Here is a 12,217-nt window from a genome sequence, read left to right as displayed (position 1 = left end):
AAATTCAGCCAATTTTCTCCTTGTCCTCCAGTGGACGTGGAAAATAACTGAATACCACTATATAACAGCCTTGATATATATTAGAGGATGTGTCCTTTAACAGTCTTATTTTTGTAGACTAAGTTAACTCAGTTCTTTCAAACTCTCCTCAGAGATCATATTGTCTAAATCGTTTAGCATTTTTAGCTCTACACTGAACTCATTCTAACTTTCCTACATCTTTCAGATGGAGTAATTCCTAAAATTAGATATGTCACTTTAGCTGAGGCCTTACTAGACCTGGAAAAAGCAGAATTATTATTTGTGTTATATATAACACCGCTGCTAATACACCCCAGAATGACATTTGCATTTCTGTAACCACATCACACGTTGATTTACACACATTATGTTTCTGTATACAGCATATCCTCCAAATCCTTTTTTGAAAGTCTTCTGCCTAAGCGTTGATTCCCCATTTTGTATTTGCGTAATTGTTTTTTTGATCCTCAAGTGCTTTAATATGCATTTTTCTTTATTGAATTTCATCTTATTGACTTCAGATCATTTCTGCAATTTATGATATTCATTTAAATTCTCATCCTGTCCTTCAAATAGCTTACAACCTGTTCCAGTTCAGTGTCATCCCATATTTTCTCTGTTCTATTCACCAATTATTGAATTGAGCCTTTTAAAATTAGGATTGCATTTTCATGATTTTCTTTTGACATTGGATTTGTTTTTAATCTTTTAATCTCGCTAGTGCATAAAAATGTATTTGTCCTGGAACACTTTGAGGAACCAAATTTAACTTATTGGAAATGAATCCCCTCATTCCCTATTCCTCCTCTCCCCTATTCTCACATCTAATGAAGAGTATGAGGAATGGCCTTCAGCCATCTTCTGGGACCTCACCTGTTCTTCATGAAACTTATAGCTCACAGATTTTTGTTGCTTTAGTTCTATATTTAATTTACAGCAAATTCATCCAGGATACTTTTAACCTACGCAGAAATTGTTTAATCCCTCTAACCTTATTCAGATCTGAACACCTATCTCCTTCTAAAAAATTAATACGTGGGCAGAATTAACCTTCTGTGTTACAAATGAAGAGCAAAAGGTGATAAAACTTCTTAGTTATACCAAACATTTTCTCATTTTCTCCATTAAGTAATGAGCCTATACTGTCTCTTGTCTTCCTATTATTTCTAATATATTTAAAAACCCTTTTACGTTCATTACCAGTCATCACTTTAGTGCCTGAGGTTTCCAATTTTATCCCTACATTTCTGCATTATTCCTTCATTATCCTTTCCTCTACATTTTGTTTCCATTTTGTATGATTTCTTTTTATTGTTGTTGTTGTTGTTGTTGTTGTTGTTGTCAAGATCTACAAAGGGTTTCCAATGCAGCTATAATTGCTTCTTAGGCTATAACTAGATTAGGAAACCCAGGACAAGGCCCACCTTTTCAGTCTAGCTGTATGTTGGGAGGAGAGTTAAATGAGGAAAAGAAGCCTAGATGTACGCCCAACCTCAGTGCACTTCTTTTTGTTTTCTTGAATTGAGATAATTTGCTGTTGCATCTCTAATGTAATCTCTTTCACTGAATTCCAGCTTTCTGTCTTGGTAGTTCTCCTTCTTCCCTTATATTTTCCCAAGAAACCCTGCCTACTAGCTCCTTGAATATGTAAGTCTGCTTTTCTGAAACATACTTCTGTCTCTCCTGACCCTTTTCTTCCATCCATACATTGTCTTCCTAGAATCCCAGATACATCATGATCACTTACATCAAAACGTCTTCTGTCTTTGGATTTTCAAGCCATTCTGACTGGCTAGTTAGAATCACATCTAAAATAGCTAGTACCATTTATTCAAATAAAAATACTGTGTCCATCCAGATTATTTGATGTTCCTTGTGTGAAAAGCAAAATTAGTCTTCCAAAGGTACCAAGTCAATTAAAATCATCTATTACAAACCTACTACTTGGAAGGATTATTTAGCTACACAAAAATAGCCTCATCCACCTACTCCTGTTTGGCAGTTTATAGTAAATCTCTACCATTACAATAACCTTTTTCTTTTGCCCTTTCATCTTCACCCAAATATTCAACTTCACTGCCTCCTCCTGAACTTCAGAGCAAGTATGTGTACATTCTTGATCCACAGAGCAACAGTTCCCTGTATTTTTCCTTCAGCATGAGTAGAGTTTCAACCTATATTTAAACTAGAAATGTGCATTGTGACTATTTCACATAAACGTTGACTTATATCCCAAAGCCTGAAAACTTCTCTGGGTACTTTTTCAGAGAAAACAAAGGATGACCTGTTGTAGTGACCTGCATGTGTTCCAGCTCAAGAACAATGCAGGCTAGAAGTGCATGTTAGGAGAAGTTGGCTGAGAAGGGTTCCAAACATATGAACATGAAAAGGCAGTATTTTATTAACACAACAAAATGTCGTACAACATAGCCAATTGACTAAACAAGAAAAATCTGTAACAGCCTTATAATTATCATGTAAATTAAGATTAATAATAGCAGAAATACTCATCCCATGCTCTGCTAATCAACAAATAGTAGATTACAGGGTAATTAGTAGGGAATTTATATATGATTATTACACTCTAGATTACATGGTGGTAATTATAGTAGCAATCTAAACCCGCGTTAATGGCCATGAAATCATCTGGCAAAAAGTACATAAATTAAAGGTGTAGCATGTCCTAGAATTGTATATATGATCAAAGATGTACTCAGAAATATAACCAAATATTTTTCAGTAATTTATCTCTTTCTTCAAAATAATGAAAAATAAGACATCCAAGTAACAATTTTTGAGAAATCACAAGGTATCAGCATGAGATTTAGTAGAAGATATTACTAATGATTTAGTGACTGACCATGACCATAAAAATATCTGTATCAGTTTTCACCATACTCCAGTTTGGAAACAAAACAAAACAAAACAAAACCAGAAAAATACTTACTGCATAAGCAGTAATATCACAACTGAGCATGTGGGATTTTTGTGACTGTCATGTGCAATTAATTCCAGAGAGCAATGCATAGGTGAATCTCTGTCCTTCAAATGAGACCACATCATTAAGAACTTAAAAACAATGTGCATTCAGCCTGAAAATGTCAAAATAAAACTTATAAGAATTTTATAATTAAACCATATTTAAAACTGGGTTACTACATCCACATAGAGACATCGTTAGCATGATTTTCTGAAGGGATCAGATATGCAGCAACTGTCTCAGATGAAGCTACCAGAGACTTAACATTAGTGAAACTCAGAACATTAATTTAGGAACTAAATGGGAACTTACCATCTTATAAGTAGACAGCTTTAAAAACAATCCTTTGATGAAATGACCATAAAACACTATTTTAGTAATGGTTGTTTTACAATGATAATTTGTTTCCTGAGAAAACCAGAAGAGTGGGTAATTTCTGGTAATAGAGGAGAACATTTGTACAGCCACAGTCCTATCCACTCCTTCATATAGCAATGTCCACTTTCTACTGCAATACAAAACAATAATGATACTTTTTAAAATCCATAGAGACTGTGGAATGGACATGATAAAAGGAAGAAAGAGAGCTAATGGAACAGAGCATATACTCAGCAAAATGTAATTAGAAGAATGTGAAATTTAAATGGTATTAAAAAGAGTTAAGTGTGGGAGAAAGAACTTCTAATGAGAAATAATACTGAAAGAGTGTAGATCATATGTTTTAACTGCCTAAACCAGCTTGACTTTTAAGTTCTAGTTATAAATGCTTCACCAACAAGATCAAAAGGCTTGTTCTCAGCTGAACAATTTGACAACATACTTCACTCTCATATTAATAAGGACCTGGGAACGTGCTACAGAACATTGCACTGTCCAGCGCTGTTCAGCCCTATGGAAGATGCTTCAGGAAGTCTTTCTTACACAAAGGCTGAAGTTTGCTTATCAATTAGCAATTTTAATAAATTGTGAAAAGCATTTATAGAATTGGGACAAATGTCATTTGGTCTGTGCATCTTCCTTTAGTCAGGACACAAATTATTTCTAAAACTGTAGAACTGACTAATTTTTCTGAAAGTCAGCCTGGGAGGAGACCTGGCAAGTACAGTTCTTTCCCCTCCAATACAAAGACTGGCTTGACTGCCTGTCTGGTACCATCTAGCCTTCTTAAGCCTATACAGAAATGTCACAGGCCTAAACTTCACAGAGAAGAGGAGGTGGTTACTGAGTAGCACATTTTCTGAAGTTAGTGAGGTAGGAATAAAAAACAGAGAGGTTTTTCTCAGCCTCAAAGAGATTAGGAAGCCTGAGGCTATTTCTCTTTATTTTGTGCTAATATCTTTATACCTTCTCTGCAGAGCTTTTCTCCAGGGCCTTCAGCCAGGCAAAGCTTGGCAGTGAAGTGATTTCAGTAGTACTGTGAAGAGCACAGTGAGGCCAGAGGTGGAAATGGATACATTGGCCTGTGAGACTTAGTTAAAGCAGCAGACTTTATAATGACTTACATGGCTTACATGATTCTTTGTCAGCATGCTTTTCCTCTTCAGCTGAATTTTTATTTCCACATAGTTCTCACTCAAACACTAGGGTCACAACTGCAGTATCCAATAGAGTTAATACATCCACTTGCTACAACACAGAAGCATCATTGCTGCTGTAGCCATCATCATGCCCGAGTTAAAAAGCCCTGTCAGCCAGGTACCTGTGTGCCTTCAGTGTCTGCAAATTCTGGGGCAGGCTGATAACAACTAGTGACTCCACTCTACCCTTCACTCTGCAGTGAAAACAAATTCAAACGTTTTGCTGATTTGCTATCCATATTAGGGAAATCCTGCTGCAGCTGCTACATTTACCTTACTCTCATCTATCACCAACAGCAGCAACAGCAAGCAAGCAATTAATCACTTACAGGGAATTTTTACCAAATGGATTTTAAAAAGAATGAAGATCTCAGCTGACAAAAGTACATATATGTGAAATGGATGAGTAGGACAGAGAAGTAATACGCACAGCATATCTGCTAAATATTTTTACCTCTGCAAAATAAGTAGAAATGGAATCATCAGGGATCAATACATTTTTAAATACGTATATGCAAGACACATAAACAAATAGAAGTACTGTTTCAAAAGGTGAGATGAACAGCAGAAGGCAAGACAGTAGTGAGGGAGAATGAGTGAAATGTGCCAGAAACAGTGGTATGTTTTACATAAATGAAAAGTGGGTGGGACAGAGGGTAAGTACACAGACACCCAAACAACAAAAAGTAGAGAAAGCTCCAAAACAGACTGTTTGTATTCCAGAAATATGAAATAGATGAAAGATATTGAAAAATACAGAGAAACAGAAAAGTTAAACACTTCACTAGGAGGAAGAACAAAACCTAGGAAACACAGGAAAGTTGAGATATCTTTTACAGTACTGTAGGTCCAGTTGTTAAACTAACAACCATCATAGATTTCACATATTTTACAGTATAAATGGTGAGGTGTTATTACAAAAGAAAGAAAAGAGATTGTTAAAGACAGGAAAAACAGAGACATGAAATAATGGAAGAAAGAATGAAAAAATGTCAAAAATCAATAAAGATAATGGCACTCCAATAATAACAGTTGAGAAGTTCATCTGGGGACCTGTCCAGTGTTTGTAACAATATGTATCAGAGGAAGATAGTAAAGAAGTATGAATGATATAAAGAGATCAAGACTAACAAGATCTTAGATGGAATTTGGCTCTGATGAGCAATTGTGGTAATAGGATTACAACAAATCAAACAGACATTAGAATGTCATATTTCTTTTCTAACTGCATGCAGATAATTTCCTCACAAATATTTGAGAGGATAAGGCCAAAAAAAAAAAAAAAAGATAAAAGAAAAGCCATATCTATGTTACGAAAGGCAGGCAATGCACTACAGGAATACAAAATAATTTTCTTCACGTGGAATCAATTCATGGAGTATATTATCAAGGACTACAGTTTAAGATTCAGCTATGAATGTAGTCCAAAGAAAGCTAAAAATCACTAAAGACAGGTTTCACCATCTTTTTGTCTTTTCTGACTATTGCCATTAATTTCGATGGACCAGACTATTTCTCAAGTTAAAAAACAAGATTTATAAGCAAAGGCATATAAAAAGGTAAGCCTTTTTTAAGAACAGTGATCTTAAAAGCAGCTTCACACAGTGTCTAGGTTTAGAAGGGGACACAGGTGTTGCAAATCTACTATGTTCTGTAGTAAGCCAATGGCAAGAAATAGTTTGACAAAAATACATCTCTGAGGTCATCATGGGATGTGGGTTTCTTCAGTTGCAGAGCTATCATACATGGCCACATGCACCATGTGTTCCCTTTTTCTTGGAGAGCTATTTTTGTAGAAGTGTGGTGACCCAAATCAAGGTTCCTTGATTTTGAACTGATGTAGCTGAAAAAAAACCTCTTTCTATTAGATCAATTTTCAACCTGGTAACTTTGCTAATACAGGCTAGTGTTGGCACTGGGTAGTTGTACAGTTGAGGGAGGAAGAGCCTAGGGGAAGAAGAAACAATCAGCTGAGGTTTGCTTAACTTGGCCTGAATCCCATTTTGCTCCAATGACTGAAGTGATAAGGCATCTCTTGGTATTTCCCTTTTGATTTTGTGCAACATTAATCTGTACATCAAAGGTAAAGTCATGGCTTTGCCCACGTCCCACTTGTCCTGCCTCCTTCCACAACCTCTCACCCATGGGTGACAACTAGTTCCCAGTGTACTGGGCTCTGCAACTTCAGCTTCAGTATCATGTCAGTGTAATTAGCAGTGGTGATTCTTCCTTCTTGTTATGTCTCTAGTCACAGAAGTAATCTAGTCCTTCAGGGAGAAACAAGGAAACTTTTGCAGAGTATAAAAAATAAAACAGGTAATTCCTGAAATTCACAGAAAATGAACTCATGATGTTTTGTTCAAAAAGCTAAAAGTGAACTATCTTGAACAAATACACTTGTATTGTTTTCAAAATTTAAACAGTGAAAAAGCACAATTTTAGTGAAGATTTCTAAAAGAGAGCAAAAGATATAGCCTGACATTTTTCCTTGTAATTATATGCTTCTGAGAAAATGCAAAGCATAAATCTGTCATAGAGGCACTCAGGCAATAAATAAAAGTATTGGTAGAAGAAAAATGTTAGACCCCTAAGCAACATTTGATGTGAATTTGAAACTTTGTTTTTTTTAACTGAAACATGGCAATATTATTTCTGATTTTATCACTTACCTAGTTTTCAAGTTCCCTATGTCAGGTAGATGAACTGCTCAGAAAATGATTTTCATTAGAATGAAAATAGATAAAATGGGAATACTGAAATGGACTGAAATAAGTGGCAGACTACTTTCTTTATGTTCATGTTTACATGTTGCAAAAGCAAAGACTAAAAAGTAAAATAGCTAACATTCTGAGAAGTTGTTTTTAGAGGCAATATATGAAATGTTCATAAAACTTTTGATATGAACATTTCCTCATTGTCCTGATATGAAGATGTGCTGTGTAAGAATAAATAGACACCAATAGAAATCTTACTGTGGTACAGCAAGAGGTCTTGAGTGGCTTTAGAGGTCATACAGTTTTCCTCATTTTAAAATAGTTCCCTACTTAAACCTAACCAGACTGCACTCTAGAGGAGCTATTCCTCTGTCCTTGAATGCTTGTCACAGCTTCAACCTCTCTGAACAGAGCCAGACCTTCATCTCATGACAGGAATGATCTTTTCAGGATCTTTATATCATTGCCATTTCATTTTGAGATATTTAATGCATAATCATTTCTATTGACAACTAATGGTATTTCTATAATATGGGAGAATCCAGTTCTTTAGATGATAGATGTGTAGACATGTAGCAAATATTGTAGGTTTTTGGAAGGTCTTAGCACAGAGATTTACATGAGTCAGTGATATGTTCTTTGTTAGTCTATTATTTGTGCACTGCACTGTAGGACTCATTTGTCAATAGATGATTTTCATATTTTCAGCAAATGTATAAAACCATAGAAATGCACATTGCTAATATCACATTTCCTTTGCATCAATAGTTCCCTATTGATACTTTTATTGCACTGTGCCACTAAAAATTTAGCATATCTTTGAAAAAGAATAAATTGGGGTGCTAAAGAAATATGTGAATGTGAATGTTTGAGCTTCTAGCATACCTATGTCATGAATACAGCTTTTACCCCTCTCAAATCATTATCCATGGTAAAAAACCATCAGTGTGGTACTTTATTTTTATGAGATATTCCTTTTCTGTGTGATTATTTCATGCTTTTAGATTAGCAGAAACCAATTTCACACCCAGTAAAATTAATGTTACATGTAATAAGAGCATCCAAGTTGAAGCTTCATTCTGCCAAACTGGCCTGATTTGGTACAAATGGTTGTTAGACACCCATGCCTATAATTTAAATGGTTCAGTGAGACCAAAGATAGTTTTTCATTTCTATTTTCACTGTAGTTGGAGAAAATGTTTAAATTAGAGTTTCAGTCTAGTGAGGCCCTTACTAATATGTGCTTAAGTTTTTGTTAGTCAACAAAGCACTTAAGCATTTCTTCCATTTCTGCTGACTTCAAATGATTTTTAAGCTTAAACTGAAGAACACACACATTTTCTTTCATGAAACAAGGCCAAACTAAGAAATATGTTTTAAATGGACTTATTAGACAAAGCTGCAAGCTGCCATCTGATTCCGTTAAAATTCATTGAAGTTTTTATCCTGCTCAAAATCCCCAGGTATGACTGGGGAGATTGACTCATAGTAGAATTCTACAAAGATAATCTTTGTGTAAAAATTGTCAATCTTTGAAACCTTATCAAATGTTTAAGCCTCTATGTCAAAAAACTTTAAATGAACGTCAAAGTTATCATATTATGCTCAACATATAACCGTTGATTTTTAAGAAATAAAAATAATCTGTGCTGTAATATGATTAAAATATGTAATATTTATAATATTACCAAACAAATGCTTTTAATGTTTTTCAAATTATCTAATGGTAAACACTTCCCACTGAACAGTCTCAGAAATAATATCACCATTCTTGTATCTCTTGTCAAATTCCAGAATCATCTTTATGTTATCTTATTTTTGTCATCAAACATAACCAATGAATTAATTTTGGCAGAACATCAGACTACACTATTGAAGATCTTGAATATCTGTAGTGAAAGGAATATCGATATATGGCCAGCTAAAGGTTATTCTATTCCACATAACAGAGTAGGACAGGGCACCGAATAAACCCAAAGAAACTTTTGGTGCCTCTGTCTTCCAACTGTGCTGTGCCTTTAACTCCACTATCTGTAACATCATCATAATATGATTTCCACAGATTCAGTTCTTGATTTCCTAACTTCTGAAAAGCTGCCTGTGTGTCTTTGCTAAGATCATCACTCATCCTATGTGACATCAGATGCAGGCATGGATTAGGCTAGCACAGTCAGGTATTATCACTGACACATAAAGGTGAGGTGATCAGCAACTGTCCAGCCAACCTAAGAACCATATACTTAGCTCTGTCACACTTAAAACCATGTAAGCAATACTTGGACCTTACTTACTGCAAGTTTAGGCAAATCTCTACAGATCTATGCAGTTAATCTGCTAAAGGAAGGTGACACTGCAGTCCCCAAAAGTGTACAGATGCTATGAAAAAGTATTGTAAACATTTTTATTCATGGGTAAATGTACACAAGTCTTGTTATTTATTTATTGAAAGCAAAATGCTTGCATGCATGATAACTACATCTTTAAAAGTAAAATGGAATCATAAAAAGAGACAACATTATCAGCTGAATCCAGAAACAATAATTATGCCTTTATCCATAACTGATCCCTTCTGCTCTGAAATATGTTCTCTTCTCAATCTGTTCTGTGTTATTCTGTAAATTCATTAAATTAATTTAATTATAAATATTATCAATTCTGTTAATTCATTCTGTAATGGTATACTTATCACTTTAACATTCAAAGCTGACCTGATTTATACTTTTATCTTTCATTGTCAGTTAATTTCATTATAGAAACATGAGATAAAGCAGACAGATAGAAAAACTTTCAAAATATTTCTACTGATCTTCCCACAATCTGATCACTGCTAAGTAATAGATTTTAGATTTCTTAGAATTCATTTTTGTAATCTTATATAGGAAATAAAATTTATGTATTATTTTCAAACTCTGGCTCTGCTAATGAAATATATATTTTGCTACATGAATGTGGAGTGATATAGTTGTGAATCATTCCTGTGTTTACAGTTCAGTTCAGCCATGCATGAGAGTCATTGCAAACTTGTTAACAAAATATTGAAGTACTTAGTTTCTATTAGTATTAAGCAAGTGCCTAAATCCTATTAAAACCAATGGAATTAGTCACAAGATTCAATGTTTTAATGACTATGGTTTAGTTTACCTGCACGCTTAAAGTTATGCATGTGTTTATGTGCTTCTAAGAATGGGAGCATAAAACAAAAGCATAAAACTGTTCAAGCAAAGAAATTGAGAATTAATTTACTTTCAAATATAAAATGAAAACATATCCTACTCAGGCATCTCGCACATTTGATTATGAACTTCAGTAAAAAAGTGTTGTGCTTTTTTGGAAATGTCAAGTTAATACCTGATTATTTACAGATCTGTGCAAACCCTAGATTATGTCTAAATATATACACTATGTCTAAATATATACACTGTATCAGCTGGTCACATTTACCCTGCAGAAGGGTAATTTGTATCAAGGGCTTTTCCTGTGAATTCATTACTGCATTGACATGTTTGGAGAAATTCTGGTGCATTTTATTTTTCCTTGTATACTGTTTCCATATAGTTTTAACATCTGTAAAATAGCCAGCATAACAGAAATAGAAGACAACGACTCTGGATAGATCAAGGTGCGAATGTAGACGAGCTCAACAACATATAAGCAGACCAATAGTTCATTGATTTTGCAAAATACCTAGTTACATAACTCCACTACTATGTTTAGCAACTACATTCTGGCTGAATTTGTTTCCAGTTTTTGACTTTGTTGTAAAGCAATGTGTTGTTTCTCTGGCCACCTGAAGTGCATCTTCACAGTTCTGTTAATAAGAACTTTAAGAAAACCAGGGTTTGGTGCACAGCCATTCAGGTATCCATGTTTTAGACTGATGTAATTTTACAGACTTTAGACTGAAAAAAACTAGGATTATTTAATTAAATCTAAAATCTGACAGCTGGAATTGAAGCTACCAGCATTTCGGGAAGTAGTAAACTGCATACAACTGACATTTTGTCAATGCAATTTGTTGCAAGTCCAAGGAGAATGAGGGAGATGATGGCTTGAATTAGAGAAAAAAATCACTTAGGAAGAAGAGGTGCTTTAAGTCAGCTAAAAATAAATGAAAACATTCTTTGTCAGCTTTGAGATCTAGAAATCAGATCAGATCCATCATGAGGTAGAGAGGGCATCATGTTATTCTCATCATTAACAAATTTATTTTATCAAGGATTACACCACTGTTCTGGAAAGTTTCTCAATATATTTTTCTCTTTTTGTCATGATTACTTTTCTTCATTCACCTATTGATACCACTGTGAAGTGATTGTTCCTCCAGAACACTGAATGATGCTCTACCTAAAAACCAGTCAGAGGAAACACTAACTTTGGCTGTAGCCATGTACATCCACAGAGGATTCAGAATGCTTTTTTTTTTTTTTTTTGAGGAATGGTAGGGACAGGGAGGGAGTAAGCAGAAGAAAATGAAGCATAAAACTGAACCAACTTTATGGAAACTCAGCTTGCTCCAGGCATCAGAATTCCCTATAGTTCAGTGGTTGGGGAACCTCAGTGCAATGTGGATACACTGGGCCTGAAACTCTTCACAAGTCCAGGCCAGTTCTCTCCAAAGCTTTATTACCATGAAGAAGAAAGCTTCTCACACCACTGTATTTTCCAGGATTTCAGCACTGTGCTCAAGATGAAGAAGCAGCTCACTTACAGGTTAAATCACAACCAATTTTTAATGCCACATTCCCAGATAACATCCTCAGAGCACACACATTCAGAGTCTCTGCTTAGGCACTACCACAAATATATGGAGAAAAATTGGTGGGCTGATAGATGTAAGGGTCCCTAGGACTAAAGGCATTTCAGAGTAGGTTCTAAGAATTACTCTTCAAGATTTAAGGTGTAGAACCCTCAAAGTTCAAACTAAA

Source organism: Apteryx mantelli, chromosome 1, assembly GCF_036417845.1.
Source record: "Apteryx mantelli isolate bAptMan1 chromosome 1, bAptMan1.hap1, whole genome shotgun sequence".
In the NCBI taxonomy this organism is placed as follows: Eukaryota; Metazoa; Chordata; class Aves; order Apterygiformes; family Apterygidae; genus Apteryx; species Apteryx mantelli.
This window is presented reverse-complemented; position numbering follows the sequence as displayed.